At 40.9% G+C, this 19,921-nt stretch overlaps 1 protein-coding gene across 3 annotated transcripts in view; it reads right to left on the bottom strand.

Annotated features, from left to right (window-relative positions):
* kank4 (KN motif and ankyrin repeat domains 4) overlaps window positions 1-19,656 on the bottom strand; it is a 48,349-nt gene extending 28,693 nt beyond the window's left edge. The window contains exons 1-2 of one of the 3 annotated variants that reach the window (XM_077014894.1): window positions 19,414-19,656; window positions 7,552-7,624 (exon numbers count right to left, since the gene is read on the bottom strand). The gene's annotated coding sequence lies outside the window, so the exon portion shown is untranslated. Of the gene's footprint in view, window positions 1-7,551; window positions 7,625-19,404 lie in introns of all 3 variants that reach the window. The other 2 variants (XM_077014896.1, XM_077014892.1) reach the window with 2 other exon arrangements.
* Window positions 19,657-19,921: the final 265 nt, after the last annotated feature.

The following is a 19,921-nucleotide window of genomic DNA, read 5'->3' as shown; positions in this document are numbered from 1 at the left end:
AGAGACGATAAAGTACAATAGACAAAGCATAATTATGCAAAGTGCACTTGAAAGAGGTGGGTCTTCAATCGGCGTCTGAAGACAGCAAGTGACTCCGATGTTCGGACACACAAGGGAAGTTCATTCCACCACCTTGGAGCCAGGACAGAGAAAAGTCTGGATGCTTGTCTCCCATGTGTCCTGGATGATGGAGGGTCAAGACGAGACATACTTGAGGCGCGGAGGGCTCTAGGTATGCATCTGGGTTTTACCATGGCCATCAAGTAAGGAGGAGCTGGACCATTCTTTGCTTTGTAGGCCAGCACCAGGGTTTTATATTTGATGCGGGCAGCTACCGGATAATGTAGTTCTTACTTAATGTGATCTCTAAACTTTTGAATGCACATGTCCAACTGTTCAGTGTTTCATCATCATCATGTTCATCATGTGACCAAGGCGACACCTAACAACTGATCAACAGTACCTCGCCATTGGGAGGCTTCAAACAGGATGTTCTCAGATGGAAGTGGCCACCGAGCCAATGATGCCAGTGATGTTGGAGACGCAGGTATAACATGTATAATATATACAGTTCTAGTTAATACAGTACTGCCCTACACCTGGGCAGTCATGGTCTGGTGGTTAGGGAACCGGTCTTGTGACTGGAGGGTCATGGGTTTGATGACTGAAGTGCCCTTGCAAGGAAGGCGCTTAACCCCAATTGCTCTCCAGGTGCTGGAGCTAGGGCTGCCCAACGCTCTGGGCACATTAGTGTTCACTAGTGTGTGTGTGTGTGTGTGTGTGTGTGTGTGTGTGTGTGTGTATGCTCTGTAAATGCAGAGGACAAATTCTGATTGGCGTGTTAATCACAATTGGTGATATTGCCAACTCAACTCAACTTTGTGAATGGTACAGTGACACGCCCATACTACTTGAATAACATCATTCATTCAGTCATCACACCTGTGCATGAACAACACGGGTCTAATTTCATCTTCATGGATGACAGAGCTAGAGCTCATCAACATTGTATCACTACAGAATGGCTGCTATAGACTGGGGTACCTCAAATGGAGTGGCCTGCACTTTAAATGCCTTCTGTCATGATATACCACTGTAGAATGAACCTTTTACATTTCCATAAATCTCACCTGAAAGCCAAATTTCACCTTTTTGTGAATAGTGTATGAGGAACTTGCAGTATATATTCTCAAACTTGGTGAAAGCAGTGTGGTCTCTATGGGAACCTTAGTTGAGGGTTTGACAGGGTGCATTAGCACCTTCTGTAAATACCTTGTATGCATGAGCCAATAGCCCATACAAGAGGCCAGAGAAATTCTTTCATTTCACCCCCACTGTCTCTTGTTCCATAACTTTGGACATCAAAGGCATCAAAGCACCTCTAAACAATAAATACTGTCTCAACAAAGAATGTCACAACTAGGTATATGCATTAGGTGACATCTACACACACGTACAGACACACAGGATCGTGGGAGGATAATTCATATGGACTGTGGTGTCTTTGAACGGTACAGCTTTTCCACTAAACAAAGAGCACATTTTAAAAACACAAGCATACTGACAGCCATATGCTGTCATTGTTATGGTACTAGTTACGGATTATGCCCAACTGTAACTGATCACCCCTGAAATCTTCCAACAGATTTGCATCAGCAGTTGGTGGTCACTTTTCATGCAACCCCATTTGTATAAAATCCAACATAGGACTCCAATACATCTCCAAGACATTCTGTCTGATCTCGATTAAATGTTTCAGGGGCCCTTCTGTTGCCTCACCATGTCTTCTGTAATGGTGCACATTACTGGACAACAGTTCAGCTGTGGTGCTCTACATCTTATTTCAACCAAAAAATTAGCTGCTTCTTTCTTCCTAGCTCAATATATTCTGGACAAGTGTACACATACATATACACCTCAACTAAATTGTAGGTTTATTTACACATGTTTTTAATTTAATGAATAAAGGGTTACATGTGTTTCAGAGACAAAAGACTGCTTCTTATCTCGCCTCTCCCTCTGACTGAACTTCTGCAGACGGCCTTCTTCAGGTCCTCTGGCAGATAGACGATACCTTTTCGCTTCTTTCTTTGATCTGCCTCATTCTCCTCATCACTTTTTTATGGCTATCTTCAGTTTTTCCACAGATTTAAAGCTCCACCAGTGAATCTCTCCACCCTTTGGATCTCAGAGACATGAGAATGTTTCAGAGGTAGCAGCTGGGAACGCAGCCTCCGTATAACAGTCTTAGGTTAAATCCTTTTTTTTTTGGCACTGCTTTATATGTAGTTTATATGGTGCTCACCATCTTTTATCAGACATGTATGCATTCCTAAGGAATCTGGAAATCTGATAAGGAGCAGAGTTTTCAGAGATAATGCTTTGGATACACACCGAATGGACATGATCTTTCCAGTACCCAAGTGAGATTAGTCTTTATACGGCTTTCTGAAGACAACACATTCTTGTCTCTGGTATTTGGCTTAGTTTTTTACTATGAGAGTGAAATTTAACAGAAATTTAACACCTTAAATGTTGACAAGTATTATACATCAGTTTTGAGTAATTTGTAATGTCATTAATTGTCCTTGGGCCCTTAATAAATCCTTAGATCTTAATGCCAGGAACACATGCCTGACTGTGGCTGTTCGCAAATTTTCACCTATGTGAAATTGGTAAATGGTCATGGACTTCCTTTGGACAAAAGCAGGGACACCTGGGACCAGAAGAGGATAATGGGAGGACAATCAAACGTATATCTGAGCTCCACCTCACTCTGGAATTAGAAAAGAGCAGAGCTCCCAGGGTCACATCCTGGTGCAGGAGCCTCGGAGGAGCTGCAGGCCAGGCTCCTGGTGTATGTCCGCTGCTCAGAGGGCACCTGCTTATTCCCCCTGTGAAGGACAGGCCGAGCTTCACCAAACACAGCCTCATCCATCCCAGCTGCTGAGCCAAGTCTTATGAAAGAGGATAATAATGAGAATTGATGCTAAGTAGACTCATGCAATCAGCTACATGCATGCCAGTCATTCAGCTCCCTGAATGGGTCCAAACAGCACGTGGTATCGAAGCACACGGCATACCTCTGCTCAAAGAAAACATGCTAACTCTGTATGAACAGCTGGCTTTTCTTTTCATGAGCAACTTTCATAGGAACATTTCATGGCCATCTTGTCTTTTCCTCCAACAACTGAGGTTCACCAGGGATCCAAGAAATCAAAAGATACACAGAACCTGTGTGTGGCGAAACACGCACATTGCCATAAAAGGTTTGGAAATCCTCCTACTTAGCACGACATGGAGGACATACATTCATTTTTTGAGGAGATGAATATCAGCTGAAAATCTCATTTAGTAGGAACCAATGACATTCTGTCTTCAGCTTGCTTTTAGTTTGCTATCTATGAAAAAAAAAACACCATCAAATACATCAAATCTTTTTACCGCCTCAATACTGCTGCGGTCTCAATTACAAAGTACATTCTGAGCAGAAAATATGAAAATAAACTGTAGTAAGAGTAAAGTCTTGCCTTGGAACCTGATGAATGAAACAAACCTTTTAATTAAAAACAATGCAGATCTATACTCATATTTTAAAGCCTAAATTCAACATCTCCATGCTCATTAGCTACGCAATGGTTTTGGTACAATTTGGCATGATTTCCCTGAAGAACGAGTGGACATAATTGGTTGAACACAGCATGTGGAAAAGAAAACAGGAAATTCCACCTGGTCACATTATTATTTGATTCATTTGAGTCATTGAATAAATGAAGGCCTGTAAATGAGACATGCTGCCTTGTCCAAATGCTGTGGGCAGCTCAGTGGCATCGCTTGTTTAAATATCACTCTCACCTTGAAATCACAGCAACTTTAGGCTGAATAATCAGGATCAACATTCATTTTTAAGGCGGGGGGGGGGGGGGGCAATACAGTAATCACAGAATAAAAGGCATTGCCATGTTCAGTTCAAATGTTCAGATATTGATGGCTCCTGTTTTGTACTGCAAAGCCCAGTCACAAGTGCTGTACAAGTGCATGACATATAGGACATTAGAGAGTCAGCAACTCATACGTTCTATTGATGATGGAGGTTTATTAAAGTCATCATAACTTTATTATATTACATCATTTATTATGTTTGTTTTGTTTTATTTATTTTAATAAGTATGGCATTTTATTATTTTATTAATTATTTTATTGTGTTTGCTTCCTTATATTTTATTTTATGTCTATAAACTTTGTAAAACAATTTGAGTTGCATGTATGTGTCACGTTGAGGACCCCGGCCCCTCACTTTTGGGCGTGTGTATACGTTGTCTACGTGCATCGTCTGCGTCTGTGGAACTACGTGGTTATGGTTATGTCTTGTGATAATTCGTCTCACCTGTGACTCGTCTCGTAATCACGTGGGGCGAAAATGGTCTGTCTATTTAATGTGCGCTCGCGCAGTGTCCTGTGCTCGTCGTTGTCTAAGGTTTACACGTCTCTGTGTGCTGTTTGTGTTCTACGTGCGCTATTGCGCAATAATTGTAAGCGAAAGTAAAGTGACGTTTGCTGCAACCGAGGGATTCTGTGTCTCGTCCTTCACGCCGCACCCACCATCACAGTATGTATGAAAGGTGCTATACAAATTAAGATTACTGGTATTATTATTATGATTATTATTTTTAAAACAAGACTTATAAAGTGCTTAACAAAATATGATGAAAATAGGATTAAGATAAGAGAAGATAAATCAAAGAAGATAAATCAACAACAAAAATGAAATGCATTTTGATAAAAACAAGGATTAAAATGAAACAGATCTCAACTCTCTTCTGAGCCTAGATCGTGAAGAGCAGAAGGCCATGGGTAGCACTACCTTTATACACATATATCTGCTCCCTCAGAGACATATACACATTTCCTGGATCATTCTAAGCATGGCTCTTTTCTTAAGTGCAATGTTGGCCTGGGACTCTTTCTGCTTTATTGTTGCTCAATTTTGCTTCCCTTGCATTCTTTCTCTTGGCAACAGCTTCGTTTTTAGGCTTTCACAGGCTGAAGCTGTTGCTAACTCAGTCAAGAAGGCAACTCCATCAGCAGATCTTATACTTTTGTATGCTATTTGCTCTCTGAAACCCTACCACAATCTGCCCACTGGCCTAGAGCAGGCATCACCATGAGGACACTGAGATGTTTCAGAGATGTTCTCCAAGATTATATAAGTATTACAATGATACCATCAATGCCCGTGCTTGTATCAAGAAGGGCGTCTAGGCTTACCCAATTGTATATGGTGTCTAGATTGTTTCGTTTGGGACTGAAATTACAAGAAAGTCAGCATTATCTATAATTTCTATTTTAGCCCTTATTACCTGCATCTCCACTTTCATCTTTATTATCTCTTCTCTTTGCACAGAATAGTGCTTTGAGAAAACTAAGATGGGGGATTTGACACAAGCACGATCTGCTTCGTTACTTTCACCTCAATTCTTACTGCTTGAGAGTGATCACGCAGAATTATGCTGAGGGATTTGTTTCTAATCAGTGGCAGCACTGGTCTCTCTTTGCTGCAACCACATAGCCTCAGTGTGTGCTCAGGAATAGGAACTTCAAATCTGTGATATGATTTAAGAATGAACAGGGTTTTATAAGTCTGATATCACACGCACATCTGGCACAGCTGTCTAGCCAGAAGCATCACGTGGTTCAGAACACTGATGTGATGAGACCCAGGGGCAGGTGCCTCTGTGACAGTTTAGGAGCATGTTAAATGTCCTAAAAATTACTTTCAAAGGTACTGTGAATATATGCCATGAGCAGCTAATTTCTGTTATAATTCTGCTAATTTCTTTCTATAATTTTATAAAATTTGTATTTGTTCATTGTGCTATTATGTCTGTCTCATGTGTCTGTTTCAAAATTGCTTACATACATCAAGTAATATCTTGGGCTATAATGTCGACAGTTTGTCTTGAAGTTCAGAATGAATTCACAACTTGCAAAAATAATATTTTATTATTTTACTGCATTAGTTTGCAACATTTGACACACAATCAAGATTTTTCTTTATCCATTTGTCCCATTATAACTGTGTCTAATTAGGTCATTATTGTGGTTATTTATAGGCAGTTATTAGAAGAAATCTACATTTTCAAAATGAGTACATTTTAATATTATCCATAAAACTGACAGTTTACATATGCTTGTGGTACTTTCCTATGACAGTCAATAAATGCCTCCACCAAAGTGTAGAGCTTTGTTACAGGCTGCTCCAAAATCCTGGTTTTAGTCCAAACCCTTGCATTCAGGATAAGTCTCCAGCACTCTTCAAAGCAACCACAAATCACTAGGTGCTGTTTTTGGATCCATTATGATGAATATTTAACTCTTTCCTTCTGCATTCATCTTTTAAAGAAAAGGTCTGAAATGTACTGAACTAGCTCCCATCTCCTCTTAAGGTACAAACCAGTTCTTTCAAGGAGTCCAGGTGGTAAAATAGTTTCACCTTTCACATGGAGGATGTGAATGAGAGTGAGAGCTTCAAGATCATTTGAATCATTGGATCATCCTCAAGCTGCCCAATCATTTAACACTAGCATTACTGAAATGGCTTCGGCTTCACATGGGGCTGTGTGAAATACTTAGTTCCTGCAAGACCTACTGATTTAGAACTGCACTGAGAATCTTTTGAACCATTCCTATGACACACTTCCACCGACAACTGTAGTGTGAGCCTGCTTGAGGATTAAAACTCCACCAAATCTCGCCCAGATGTAATGCTCCTTGGATCTAGCTGTTACTCAAAGGTAGGGTTGCAACGGTATGAGATGTTCACGGTATGATAACCGTCTCAGAAAATACCGCCGTATCACGGTTATCATGGTATCACAGTTTGTTACATATATTATTAAAAGATACACTGACCCTTAAAGAAATTACAATGAACTATTTATTGTAGAAACCTGGAACTATTGTATACAAAATGTCTCCTTTAAAAAAAATAAGCTGTACACCTGTTTATATAAATACTGCAAAATTAGAGAAACCTAATTTTCAGTAGGCCTACAATTAAGTTTAAATTATTTAAAATCTGATAAACTGAGCCTGGGTCAATGTCTGATCATCAACTGTTGTAAACGTCCGTTTTACTGCCAAGTTGGAATATAACCAGATACTGCAGAAAGAGAGGATTTATTTCTGACATGATCCTCACAATAGAGATTTCTATTTTAAGGCTTTCACATAGAGTCTGGTTTTAACATATGAAAAACAGGCACGTCAGAATTTGAAAATTTAACCTCTTTGACTGATGAATCTGCACAATGCATTAATACATGTACCTGTTTCCAGTGAATAAGTTACTTCTAAGTGAACTGCTCTACTTGCCATTCAAGTGAATATCACTCCATAACTCTACTCGTCAACAGGCCCAAAATAATCAACTCTGACATTAAGTGAAGATAACTTTCCATAGGTTAATCAGCCTTTTTTGGTCAAGTACTCTTCTTCTATGACTGCAGACAACACAACTGGAAACAATCTTTCTTGCAACAGAACTGGCACCTGTGATGCAGGACCTGGCTCACAGCCTAGACAACATCTGATTTCTTCCACTGTGCTCCGAGGTTTCATGAATCTGATAAAAAGGAGAGACAAGATGTAAATATCATTAGACAATAAGATTGGCAGTTTTGTCTCTATAGGCACTGCAGTTTTTCCGAGCTGTCTTACAACTCTCAACATTCCATCTTTCAGGACAGGGTCCAGCCTATAATAGAGTAGCACTTTTTAAACCTAGAACCGTCAGTCCTTAATGCAGCAATATTTTCTTTAAACTGCTCCTGTTGACTGAAACAAATAATGGAAATCTCAGCTGCTACAAGATCATCGATGGACAAATGTTTTCTTCTAAAGGCTGCCTGGCCTTCTTTCATATTCCTAGTACAAGTGGCTATATCCATGTCTGCTTTTTAGTTGTCAGTATAGATCTCTATCTTCCCCAACCTTGTCCAGTTCATTGAAACAGGAAATAAGATGTAAGGTAGCCTTTGCTGTATATAGTATAACCAATACAGTAACAGGAACATATCTGGATCACTGTTTACACTTGTGAACTCCAATCTGAGAGCTGACCAATGCTCTTCTGATTTCTGGAGAAAAACACGAAACCTTAAGTCATCTTCCAACGGACAGCAGGGTTTTACCTTTCATTCCCTTGAGAACAAAAAATTGCTAGGTTTTCCTTAGTGGAAATGTATTTCCTCTGTGAGATGTCGGTGGCCTCTTATATGATTGTGTTGATTTGCCACAAATCTATCCATCCTAAATTCAAATGTTTTTCTTCATGCACCACTGGAGTAATTTGGACTAGCAGTTGGCCTCTGTCCAGATCTAGCTGTTTCACATCCTTTATCCTGTAGTCCTCTGGAACTGACTGCAACATTGTACCACTATTGCTCTGCCATTTTGCAAGACACTACCCTCCTTTCTGACAGAGAATAGTAAAAGACCTATCCATTGCTACAGCCAGTTCTTCAGAAGCTACACACTCACATATACATATTGGGGGCTGTTTCAATAACCTTTTCTAGAAAATGAACCTTGTTTCTTGTGCTGTTTGTCTCAAGGCATAACGAACACATATTGGTGAACATACTGCTCCAAACATAAGTAGTCATTCTGTAAACAAGAAAATCTTTCTATCTGAACATTATCAATACTCCCAACAGTGAGCTTGTGATATATGGAACTAGCTACAGTTGTTTACCAAGAGATGTTCTGCTAGACCAGCTTCATAGTCAAACTCAACTCACAACGTCTGTTTCTTCTAACTACCCTATGATGAAGAATAGTTTACCAAATTTTACCATTACCATATTCCACCATGTGGCACCGGCTCAGAATAGCCTTGGTCGATAGCCTCTGTGAAAATGGGTGTATTTCTCATGCAATTTCTTACCCTGTGCCAACTTCCATTTCAAACCTTATAGGTCACTGTTCAGCAACACAAAGGATGCTAGGCAGGTAATCATCTTGTAAAATTGTAGAATGGATTTGACTGCATATTTCACAAAATAATTTTTTTTATATTCTTTACTCCTGTGTCCTACCTGAAAGGAGTTCATTTTGCATCCTTTTTATGGCTTTAATATGGCCATGCCTTTCCTGTACATATATTACTGCCACCTTAATTTCCAAAGTGCTGCTTTAGAAGACCTTTAAGAATGTACATAGCCTTGTACTGGCACTAGATGCTAATGGCTGCGCCTGGGTTCTCTGGGCTGTCCTCTTGTGAATTGTTCTAGAAAATACTCGTTTGTCTTGTCCTCTTCTGATGACAGGCTTATACTGTAAAGGATCATTATCAAAGACTGGTATATGTTGTTGGTTGGGTTTTTTTTTTGGCAAGGTATGAGAATGAAGAATGAAGTGCTGTTAATTCACTTTGTCTTTTAAGGATCTTAATCTTTTAAGGAGTCTTGATCTGCAGAAGACCAGTAGATGATCCACTTTGTCCACTGCAAGAACTATGTTTTATATGTTTGCTTGCCTCATTAGAGACACCATCACCAGGTCTTCTATTGACCAATTTCTTCCATAATATATTATCTTCTGATGCAGCCATTTTCATGGTTAATAATAAGCAGTTCTTTCAATGAATCATTGAACATTTTATAATGATAATATTATCCATCTATCCATAAAAATCCATACAACAGAGTTTGTTCCCAGAAATGGTCAAAGAACAATGAGCATCCCTTAAAAGCAACACCTCATTTCTTGTTCCCATTTGCTGTTGTATGTGAACATGCTAAAACACCACCCAGTGTACAGACTATATATTACAACCTACATAATAAACATGACAAAAAGTGTAAGGCACAGAAATGAACCTCAGTGGCTTCTTTATGATAAGTGCAAGTTATCTTCTGTCACTGCACACCCTTCATCACACAACAACCCTGATGGAGCGCTTAACACAAAGGACAATATGCTAAAGCAGATTCCTGATAAACCCACCAATAATGAACCACTAGGATGATGGCTTTAAGATGGGCAATTTGGTTATACTGTACTAAATAAACCACATCAAACTTATGTCTTGGAAGGAAAAAATAAGAATACCACCAAAGAGCCATAGGCTGCAACGGAGCAAGCACACAGTAGCCTAACATTACACTCCATACACACTTTATTTGAAACATTTAGAAACATGAAATAGCTGCACAATGAGAGCCTACAGCCCATCTGGAAACAGGTTTAATTTGTGTGCACCATCTTCCAACTCTTCATTATACTTGTGTTCTGTGCTTTTTACATGCATAGAAATGTACAACATATACCAACTTAATAATAGTAATAAATCATTTGAGAAGTCATGCCAGTTTTTGTGCAGACTTATGTGCAGGATATTGTGAAAGTACTGCATCCATTTATTTACTTATTTTTCCTGCATTTGTGAGACTATCATGAGCTTAAGAAAGAGCTCTTCCTTGATTTTTTTCCCCAGCCTCTCATTGTATTTGTTCACCAAGATTGATCATTGTCAGGAAACTCATATCTCTAAAGCAGGGGTGGGCAATTAATTTTTACAAGGGGCCACATGAGAAACCTGAATTGTGTCAGAGGGCCACACAAACGAAAATGACATAATCGCGGTGGCTCCGCCCACCTCGCGCGAACTTCCGCAAACGGCGGAGGCGTTTATACTTGCCGCATCACATTCTGTGCAGTGTTGTCTGAAACGATATGTGTTAGTGTAAAGAAACACCCCTCAAAAACAGGGGAAGGAACATTTACCTGACCAATTTTAATGTTGCTTTTTGTTTCAGATTTGAAAAGTGCTGGAATTTAGGCTAAATACTTGAAAATGCTTGAAATTGTAACTACTTCGTTTCACAACAAATATCTGTCTGACTGAACAGTTTTCTTGTATTACGTTACCAAATACGAGCCTCTTGTAATTCCAGGACGAAACATGAGAGAAAGCGAAGACGTTAAGATTGGGCGTTTTGAAAATAAACCACCATTAAATAATGTGATTAAAAGCTAATTATTTTGAGTATATGTATAAATATTTAACTTAAGTTTAACGTGCTGGGAAATATTGAAATGGACCTTGAAAGTGACTTACACGTGCTTTAATTCCACCTTGTAAAGATGTATAAACCCTGCAAACATTACTTTGTTCATCGACAGCACGCGAGGCCCTCGCACACGGGCGGAGTCACCGCGATTACATCATTTTCGCCGCACGGACCCTCACGCCGCGTCAAGTATAAACCAGGCTTAAACCTACCTTTAAATCACTTCTACGGCACTTTCAAGGTCCATTTCAATATTTCCCAGCTGACTCAGGTTCTCTCTAAGCTCGGGATCTGGAACGGAAAACCCTGAGTTTTCGTCAACTCTGAGTTTACTTACCCGGTTTCGTCACTAAATCCGCTTTCTGGAATTACCCCCCTGTTCAGTCAACTATTTGTTGTGAATCGAAATACAGTCACAATTTCAAGCATTTTCAAGTACTTTAGCCTAAATTTCAGCACATTTCAAACCTGGAACACAATGCAACATTAAAATTCATCACGTAAATGTTCCGCCGTTCGCGGAGGTTCGCACGCTACGTTCATTCGCGAAAATATAAATTCAGCCTTAACTTGTCGCTGATCACCTACCTAACCCTACTGTTTCTCGCACAGCTCACACACGCGCACGTACGTCCATACGGAATTAACACAAACGTAGCGATTTCAAAATAAAAGCATCACAGTTGTATTGCACGCACGACATAGATATTTGTTTCATTTATGATTGGCCTCTCGTGGGCCGGACAGGGACGCACAACGGGCCGGATGTGGCCCGCGGGCCGTAGTTTGCCCAGGTCTGCTCTAACGCAACCACAATGATGGCTGGGTATTTTTGGGTGACACTGACATGCATTAAAACACCATGCACTGCTGTGACTGATACACTCATACCTGCACAGCACCCACTACCATGCACAAACCACGTGGATATCACCGGTGTGTTGAGAAAGGACTTTCAGGACCACCCAAACTAAATCCACAGTACTCTGCAGCCATTAATACATGAGTGGATGACAAATTGTGCCTAATAACAGACTGTACGCCTACAAAGTGCAAAATCAACATGTGCGCAAAGTGGCCAATGAGAGTAGGCAGAGTCATCGCAGGGGTTAGGGGGGCATCTAGACACCTGGAAATATATTTGGCTAACATGGCATGTAGAGCTAACATTACGTCCGGTACACATAATGGGGTTTTTTTCTCCATACACTGTATACCTACAGAAACACATGTTCAAGATTAAATCAACATTGAACCAAGACGTTCTTTGGATATATTTATTTTTTAAACCGTAGGAGGAAGATGACACTACTGAAGCAGTCTAGCAGAAGGAGGTGCTAATGAGGATGTTTATGACCACGTTAGCGCAGATCCCAACCCGGAACCACATGTTCTTATTGTTATACAATACATTGAAGGCACAGGGCGATGGGTCCGATTCTTCTACTGGTTAGTTCTTTATTGATGGTTTTTAAGATGTACAGGTAGGTGTTTCAAATGAAGTAGCCAATGGGTGTAGGTGGAGAGTAGGTGTTTCAAATGAAGTAACCAATGGGTGTAGGTGGAGGGTAGGTGTTTCAAATGAAGTAACCAATGGGTGTAGGTGGAGGGTAGGCATTTCAAATGAAGTAACCAATAGGTGTAAGTGGAGAGTAGGTGTTTCAAATGAAGTAGCCAATGGGTGTAGGTGGAGAGTAGGTGTTTCAAATGAAGTAACAAATGGGTGTAGGTGGAGGGTAGGTGTTTCAAATGAAGTAACCAATGGGTGTAGGTGGAGGGTAGGCATTTCAAATGAAGTAACCAATAGGTGTAAGTGGAGAGTAGGTGTTTCGAATGAAGTAGCCAATGGGTGTAGGTGGAGAGTAGGTGTTTCAAATGAAGTAACAAATGGGTGTAGGTGGAGGGTAGGTGTTTCAAATGAAGTAACCAATGGGTGTAGGTGGAGGGTAGGTGTTTCAAATGAAGTAGCCAATGGGTGTAGGTGGAGAGTAGGTGTTTCAAATGAAGTAGCCAATGGGTGTAGGTGGAGGGTAGGTGTTTCAAATGAAGTAGCCAATGGGTGTAAGCTAGGAGTAGGGTATGGGTTTCTAATGATTGGGCTGGTTAGTAAATATCCAACACTGCCTCTCAAAATAATAACTGACTAGGCCTCTGTGACAAACCAACCAAAATGCTTACAATGAAAAAAAATCAAGAAGCATGAATGATTAACTTCTACTCAACCCAATCACACAGTAGAGGCTCGTTAATGCAGCAACCGGTACAAGAGAAGAGTTCTGTCAAAATAAAAGACAACAGAATAGGGGAGATTGAGGTGTAGTTGTTTTCTAAGCCCACTCTGTCTTATGAACATTGTGCATGCGCTGCACTAGCTCCACCCCTTTGCCTTTCAGGGTACTGCTGTAGGGTGAAGGGTCATGAACACTGCTTACACAAACAAACATTTGAGATGATAATAAGGACAACACACAGCACTGTGCCCATATCACCAGATTCTCTCTACCTCTCTGCAACGTATAGACATTGAAAGGCCATTCTCCACTGAATTTATATCCATATAATTATAAACTGACTTTAAATGGTTCAGTTTCATAAGAAAATGTTCAAATGCTCACAAGTGCAAGTGCCCACACTCAGAAAAAAAGTACCCCTGCACCAGTGTTGTATGCATGCCAAAACACACAGACAAACACAGACACACTCTCATACACACACTACACACACACACACACACACACACACACACACACACACGATACACTGATATAGAGCAGACGATCTGCTGATATGTTGCAAAATTTATTTGCATTCCTTTACAAGCTAAAACAACCTCTGCTCACCTACCCACACATTTCCACTTTATCCAATATCGCATTTTTGCTGCCCTGTGGAGTTTTCTTAGGGTATCCTTCAGGTTCAAAGCATACTTTGTGGACAAAATAATAATAATAATATTACTCAACTACAAGTGAGAGGGAGGAAAATGCACCCTCTGGTTCTGGGGAAGACAGGGCAATGAAAACAGTTGAGGAAAGCAAGCAAACAAACCTGAAAAGCAAGCCACGGGCTGTCTTGAGCGGTGTAGGACCGAGTCCATTATGGTCTAATCAGTGTCAAAACACGTTCATGCTAGAAGTGACAGAACATGCTGTAGCCATCCAAAATTGTGTTCCAGAATTCTGCACCAACTAACTTCTTATCACATCTTCTCCTGGATATTTAGCAAAAAATACCCCAGAGTGAAAATCAGGGCCATTCCAGATAGTATGCCAATAATATATGTGTTTCAGCACTTCAGCCAAACAAATCACAGCAGTTCATTGCCAGTATGGTGTTCAGTCTCGGTGTTTGCCAGCTGTCTCCTTCTCTGGGACGTCTAAATCATAAACTGCAGTTCATCATGGCCAGCCTAAACGTCTAATGACGTGTTGTCTGCGAGGCTCCAAGAGGTACTCCCTCTCCCTGTACACAAAAGCATTTGACACCCCAAACCCTGTGCTGTGTAACTATGCACAACACCCTGTTAGCACACACAGTACCCTCAATGTATATCCATCGGAAAGAAATATCTTTGTCTTCTGTCTGGCTAGCCTTTAGTAAATGTCTTCTTATATGTGGGGGATCTCAGCGATTCCTTAAAGCATTTTTTTCCCTTTCTCGTTTTTCCTAAAATGCTCATTTTCACTGTTCATAGTTTTATTTTTGGAGTCTACTAGAACAGATTTATATGCTTCAATGTTCCAAAAATACATTATTTTTCTCATACTGTACTTCTTTTACCCTTGTCTGAAACATTCTGCTAGAGTGCCTACGTGTTTAAGCCCCGCCCTTTCGAAGAGCCTAATTTGACTACTCAGCTTGCTCACTCTCTTCTGATTGGTCGACAGCCAGAGAGGTTCTGCCTGTCCTGCAGTTTGCAGAATGCGCTTGAAAAATATGCAAAATTATTTTTTATTATCCAAAGTCTTTGACAAAATAAGATTTAGATAATAATGTGATAATAATGCTTTTCTGTAGGTAAATACTTTTGTTTCTTTATAGGCACAATATATATTGATGCTGTACTTTGCCTTAGACATCATTAAGGTCGAGTGGTTTGTGAGCTATTCATGCTCTTGCAACAGTGGATCGTTACCATAACATTATATGTTCTAATCATAAATCCACCTCCACATTTAGTGACTTAAACATTGCCATATTTCCACAGAATTGTAGTTAAAAGTGAGTCTGCAGCTGATTAGCTAAACCATTAATCACACACGAGCAGTTGTCAAGTTAGCCTCATTTGTCAAGAAGCCTAGCCAAGCACAGAGGGATCTACAGGTTAACTACAGCCAACAACTCCACACTACCACTTGTGGTAGCTACTTTACACAATCCATAACAAATCCATAAACAAAAATACCCACTTACCAATTGTAAACCTGAACTTTCCATTTGACCACACAGGGTTAAGACTTCCCTATCAGGAGTAAGAAAGGTGAGAATACAGCACTAAAATGGGGATAGTTTTTGAAGCAATCATCCACTGAGTGTAAAAGTAAAATATTTAGAACAGCTGTCTTTGTGGCAGAGCAAACAAAGGAAATTTCCCCTCACAATGCAGAACACAACATCTTCTCAACATGGCTATAGAAAACCAACAAACTCTTGTGTGAGGACACGACAAGTTTGAGGGTAGGCGGGAAATTTGGAAAGTGCTACAAGATTGCATCAACATGTATCAAGGAAAATGGCAGAAATCCCAACAAGGTGTTTCAGGTAGCTGAAAAAAGTTTGCTTTGGTAGAGTGTCACACACTCTGGCATGTAATTTGGGCTTTGTAACTTTGCAGACCAATACAACACACTAGAAGAAATGGAAAATGCTAAACCATAGTAGGTCCCCTTTAATGTTCACATGAGTGATGTATCTAAAGTGTGGCTACACGCTCATACGGCATCATCTACTATTCTCGTCTCTGTATTCTGAGAAATGTGCTTCAGCAGGAAACAAAGGACACAGAATCGCCCCCACAGCCCTTCACATGACCCCCAGGAGACATCACATTCCCTCCTCCAACAGAGGTCCTGCTCAGAATTTTAACACCCACGACAATCTCATTTCCATCCTGCAACAAAAGTAAATAAAACCGCTTTTGTCCACATTTGAAAATGCAATCGGCGATGGAGAAGAAAATGAAAGCACATTGTTGTTCTCTGTGATATCATGCATAGTATTAGTCCTTCCCTTGGAGATCCGCTGCCGAACTGAACCACATGGAACCCCAATGAGGAAGAGGCTACTCTGGTGTTGTTGCTTACAATAACAATGAGATCCATATGAAGCTTCGCAGGCGGACAGACCCATCCGGTCCTTCCTCTCTACGATGGCCAGTGCTTTTCTACATAATGGAAGGAAAAGGAAAAGCCTGCCTAATTCCACAGATGTAAATGATATTCAACACAAAGCCTCTCCACTGGCTTGTGGTCCTCGGGGTCATGAAGACAGATCACACCAATATTAGTAGTGAAACAATACTACAACTAGAACTAGAAATAATACTACTAAATATACTACTTTAGATATAAAACAAATCAATCATATTTTCCAACATTATCAGGTTGTAATCAACACATCAAAATGTGTATGTACATGTTACCAATCTAAATGTACATATCTTCAGACACATCTGCATGCAAATGCTGTGGTCTAAGCAGTAATGAGGGTTCGAATAACAGGTTTTTATAGGTAATTATCATAGGGCCATATTGTGTAACATATCTTTGACTTAACAGTATAGTCTACAGCCTCTTAGAACCATACAAGAATGTGCATTGTACAAATTAGCTGCTAAATTCAATCACCCTAAAGAATACCAATGGTATTTAGCTGAATATATATGCAACAGTCTCCCATATGGCTAAGAACATTACAAATTTCTTTCAAAGAGAGGGAAAAAATTCCTGGTATGTTCAGGATAAGAGAACAGAGCTGGAAAGCCCAGATCACACTGCACAGAGCAGTCAGTCGTCAAGCTGTGGATAACATCAGAACCCCTGGGTGGCCCCTTGAATCACATGCCTCACAACCATGTGCCCATTAAACTATGTTAACCTGAGAGATACAACACATTTGTTTGCAGAAACTGAAGTCAGACCTTAAGGATTGAGTGGATGATGTTCAGTTCTTATGTAAATTCGGTATCCTAAACATATTCAGTGTTGCTGATGGGGAAAAAACAAAACTAAAAGTGCATTCCACAACCCAACACCGATTTCGAAGCAGCGCTAATTTTAAGTGCATACATAGGCGGAGCCAAAGCAGGGGCCGGGGTGGCACTGGACCCCCCTGAATTCTGATTGGCCACCCCAAGTGCCCCCCCAGATGACTGACATGTCACCGCATCGCACATCTTGTTGAGAGCCTGTTGCGTTTTGTAATCGGTAATAATACTCAATGCTCAATTTCATTTAGCACATGCAAGCAGCAGGCACGACAGAGAAATTTTTTCAAACAAACGTGTTGTGCGGAATTCCGACTCCCCTCGTTTGCACACGCATAAAGACGCTACAGATGATATTCGGGAGGTACAGTGATTATAACTTAGTTCATTGAGCACACTAGTTTTGTCCTAACTAGATATTTAGACATAATACTGCTGTAATACTGCGATGTCGTGATCCGAGGTGAACTTCGGTATAGCCAGTGTGTATTTTATTTAAAATAATTAACACCTTTGAGCCAATGTGGCTTTGGACATAGATAATGCAGTTTGCTGTGATGGATAATTAAAACCTAGCTCTTATTTATGCATAGAAACATAAATCGATAATATAATCTGTAGCGTCTTTATGCGGATAAACGAGGGTTGTCGGAATGCCCCACAACACCGGCTGAAAGCAAAAAGTGTCGTGAAATGCTACAGGCACCGTTCAGAAACTGATCAGGGGTGAGTTTCCCAAAACGTTCTTAGCGCTAAGTAGGCTACTTCGTAACCCCGTACATTTCATACGAGGTTACGAAGTACTAGCGCTAAGAACGTTTTGGGAAACTCACCCCAGTTCAGTTAAATGTGTTCAGTTCAGTAGATATATGCGGCTTTTAGCCCGGTGCAGCTTATAAAACATTTTCCTTTTTTTTTTAACTCTGTAGGTGTGGGTAATAGAATGAATTATATTATAAATAAATAGTAAAAAAAAGACACTTTTCTAGGAAAAATAATATTATACTACACATTACATCTACAGTGGTTTCTTTGCCCCGACTTAGGTTTGTGTGACCGTGTCAGTGATGTAAGTTACTGAAATGTACTCGTGCAATTAATTATTTCAAAAACAGTCACTCACTGATCGAGGGAATGCTGAAAGCAGCTTTCCTATTTGGTATATTTGGATTGTAAGATATGCCAGAAGTAGCACATCTGTGTTTTTACTTTTACATGTTGTACATTTTGCACATTGTTAAAAAACTGCAAATTTCATACACAAATCTGATCTCCTGCGTGCTTAAGATGTACTTGATATGAAAAGTATAACATTTACAGATTTTGATTGCAATTGAATGCTTTTCTTAAATATACATTGTCATAGTCTATGGACCCCCTAAAATAGCTTTGGCCACCCTCTGGCCACCCCAAGGATAAAAGTCTAGCTCCGCCACTGAGTGCATAACCAAAAACTAACCTACTGCCTCCTGACATGTTGCATTTGCCAGTGAGCGCCAGCTGAAAGGCTCGTGCAGGGAACCCCCCTCCACCGCCCCCCCTCCTGCGCAATCTCAGGAGAGTGGCGCGATCTCGGCCAGCTCCTTTCCTCCTCCGTAGCACCCTGGATCCAGTGAGCACTGCAGACAGGGCTGCCCATCAGCTAGTGAGCAGTGTCAACACGCCAGGAAGCCAAAGGAAGACGACGATGCTTCACTAAAGCGTGAGGAGAGGCAGCTCTCCCCGCCGGGTGGCCGTCATCTCTGCCAGACCCACATGAAAATGGCCAGCTGGTCGACATTACAGCCCGGCAGGGGTGGCAACCGAAACATGGTACAGCTAAGCACGGAACCAGATTAAATATGGAGGCTAAATAAGATTATGAAAATAGTGAAAGAGACGCAGGGATGGAAAAGACGAGGTAGAGAGTAATACTTTGATTATGGCTGTGTGGTGCATGGTGCATATGTTTACGTATGTCGGTGCATGTGTGAGTGGTTGTCTGGTTTGCTGATGCAGCCATCCCAATATGAAACCACAGGAAAATAAATACAAGACAGATGAGCACTGGGAGGTGACCACAACCAGCAAGGCAGAGGAGGGAATCCAGAGATCGGAGCTGAGAGAAGGAATGAATAATGTCACCTGTCTAACCTTAGTCTCGGAAGAGCGCTTCCTTTCCACGACTTCTGCAGAGGCGAGGCGGACCGTCGGTAAGCCAGCTCAGGCGAGGATCAGCGGTGGCGGTCAGGTCCCTTCTCCCTGCCCTCGTACACACACGGCATCTGGAGCTGCAGTACAGCTGTTGTGGAGGAGCGGAGAGGGGGACGGACGAGCGTGTTCCCATAACACAGGCACTATACTGTGAAACTGAACACACACCCTCCCCTAGCATCCACCCAATGGGAGACAGAGGGTTTGCTACACACACATACACGTGTGAGCACACACACACACACACACACACGCACTCCAGCCGGCCACCACTCCCTACACCAGCGCTAACGCACGTTTGGGGATTGGAAAAAAAACATGGATACACTTAAGACTGGGTACACTGAAGACATTTCTACATAGTGGACTGCCTCTTTATGAATATAAAACTGTTGTCCATCTCATTATACCAGTAATATTGATTCTTAGAATGAGAAGAATTAATCTG

This window comes from Brachyhypopomus gauderio, chromosome 8 (genome assembly GCF_052324685.1).
Source record: "Brachyhypopomus gauderio isolate BG-103 chromosome 8, BGAUD_0.2, whole genome shotgun sequence".
Taxonomy (NCBI): Eukaryota; Metazoa; Chordata; class Actinopteri; order Gymnotiformes; family Hypopomidae; genus Brachyhypopomus; species Brachyhypopomus gauderio.
This window is presented reverse-complemented; position numbering and strand designations above follow the sequence as displayed.